At 45.3% G+C, this 2,576-nt stretch overlaps 1 pseudogene; it reads right to left on the minus strand.

Annotated features, from left to right (window-relative positions):
- Positions 1-2,380, minus strand: part of LOC102873229 — a 29,715-nt pseudogene extending 27,335 nt beyond the window's left edge.
- Between the last annotated feature and the right edge of the window lie 196 nt (positions 2,381-2,576).

The raw sequence follows: 2,576 nt of genomic DNA on the forward strand, positions 1-2,576 counted from the left end.
TGATAGTATACTCGGGGCATCAGATAAATTAATACACAGTAATCAGAGTTAGAGTTAAAAACAGCTAAAGAGACACACAGGGTTAATCCAGTATTGCAGACCCACCAATATTTGCCATTGGGAACTAAGTATCCCTTGGAGGGAGGCACTTGGATAGTGGTATTACATAATGAGCGGAGATTGCCAGGAGGGTTCTTGATACAGGTTCCAGTTCCTGAAACTTCAGTTAAAGTTAACTTTGTCTCAGAATCCCAAGTGCAATTATTATGTTCAGTGGTGTTTTTATATGTTCCTGTCATTGCGATACCTTCATAGTAAGGCGAGTTGGTGGCTAAACACAACCAACAAGAATCAGTAATTTGGGGGTTGGTATTATTTAGGGCACTAAAAGCTCCTTTAATTAAATTGAGGAGACAGTCTCTTGTAGAGGTGGGTCGCTCTTTTAACTCCTTTGGTGGTGTGGGTGAAGTTAAGATGGGTTGGTTCTGGGGTGGGACGGGGGCAATTTCTCAGCTGGGGAGAGCCCCACAAGCACAGGGTTAGGTCCTATTGCTGTGCCATGTAGAGGGCGATCAAGCAGCTTTATCATAAATGATAGCCCATTATCATAGTTTTCTTGGTAAAGTCTGATTCCCAACCAATATCCTGACTGCCATTGACAGGCCTGTTTGCCAGGATCTGTGAAAGAGATTTTTAGGGGGTGATACCAATTACTGCATGCATCTCTTGCTTGTTTTATGGAATTGGAATCCCTCGCGTTAACTCAGGAGTAGTTGGCTGTTACAGTTATAAAATCCCAAGAAGAGGAGGGGTTCCAGTAAGCATTCCCGGTTGTTTCACATTTCCAGCTTTGGCAATAGAAATCACTCTGACCCCCGCACATACGAGTTAGCCCTTGTGTACTCAGGTCGTGCCCTGGACAGACGTAGAAAGTGAACCATCTCAGGTTCCCTCTCTGTTTCTGATTTCCACAACCTGCTCGTCCTCCGAGGAGGGCAGGGGCTATAAGGCCTTGAGCGTCATTGGACATGGACCATGAGGGAGCAGTGGGTTATGGTTACTTGTGGTTGTCCCGACGAAGGCGCAACTGAAAAGGATTGTCAGTCCTTTCCAAAGTCCACTGGTCATCTTCGCTGGTCGTAGCTGGCTTGACATGAGAAGCATGGACTCAAGCTACTACTCCGTCTACTTTAACAGCTGTAGGGGTAGTCAGCAGCACTTGATATGGCCCTTTCCAGCGAGGCTCGAGATTGCTGGTCCAGTGTCGGCAGATTAGGACTTTATCTCCAACCTGAAAATTATGCGGGAGGGGAGGCAATTTACCATTATAAATTCTTTGAAGCATTGGCCAAGTCGCCTTCTGGACTACCTCTAGAGCCTTTAAACGAGTCATCAACGACGCAGAATCAGTAAAGCTGGCATTATTATACTTTACATTTACATTAGTAAGAGGGGGTGGTCCCCCATACAGGATCTCATAGGGGGTAAGTGAAAGGATCCCGGGGGTGTTCCGCGCACGGAACTGTGCAAAGGGAAGGAGAGCAATCCAATCTTTTACGCCGGTCTCAATAGCTATTTTAGTTAAGGTCTCTTTTAGAGTTCTAGTCATTCTTTCTACCTGACCTGAGCTCTGGGGTCTATAGGAACAATGCAATTTCCAATTCACCCCCAGTTGCTTGGCCAGTCCCTGACTCACCTGGGCAACAAAGTCTGGGCCATTGTCTGACCCAGTTACCTTGGGTATCCCAAACCGTGGGAAAATTTCTTCCAGGATCTTCTTGGCTGCCACGTTTGCTGTCTCCTCCTTGGTGGGGAATGCTTTGACCCATCCTGAAAAGGTATCTACAAACACTAGCAGATACTTATAAATGGTGACTTTTACTTCAGTAAAATCCACCTCCCAGTATGCTCCAGGTCGGTCTCCTCTCAGTCTCTTACCGGCTGTCTCAGCAGCGGTCTTGTCATTTGTTAAGGCACAGGCTTTACAGTTTTCTAGAATTTCTTGAACGATTTTACTTAATTTTAATATTCAGTACTCAGAGGTTTTGATGAGGGCTTTTAATTTCTTTGCTCCTAAGTGGGTCAAATAGTCTATCTGCTTCACATACTCTTTACCTTCTTTCTGAGGAAGAACTTTTTTGTTCTCTTGGTCTATTATTACCCCTTCTGAGTTCTTATTAGTTAATCCTAAGCGAGACAGTTCCTGTTCCTCTTCTTCAGAATATTGAAAACTAATATCAGACATTGGGGGCCACCAAAGTTCACAGATGTTAGTAGCTAATGTTGGGATTCTCTCTGCTGCTGACTTGGCGGCTTCATCCGCCATCCGGTTCCCTTTAGCTACGACATCTTGACCTTGCTGGTGCCCTGGACAGCGCATGATGGCTACTTTCTTTGGCAGGTGTATAGCATCTAACAGTTCTAGGATTTCTCTTTTGTTCTTGATTTCTTTCCCTGCTGAGGTAAGAAGGCCCCGTTGCCAGTAAATGAATGGCCCCATGGATATGGGCTGTGGCGAAAGCACACCGACTATCTGTATAGATATTTATAGCTTTTCCTGCTGCTAGTTTCAATGC

The sequence above is a fragment of the Elephantulus edwardii genome, unplaced genomic scaffold (assembly GCF_000299155.1).
Source record: "Elephantulus edwardii isolate Elephantulus edwardi_28Jun2011 unplaced genomic scaffold, EleEdw1.0 scaffold00358, whole genome shotgun sequence".
Taxonomy (NCBI): Eukaryota; Metazoa; Chordata; class Mammalia; order Macroscelidea; family Macroscelididae; genus Elephantulus; species Elephantulus edwardii.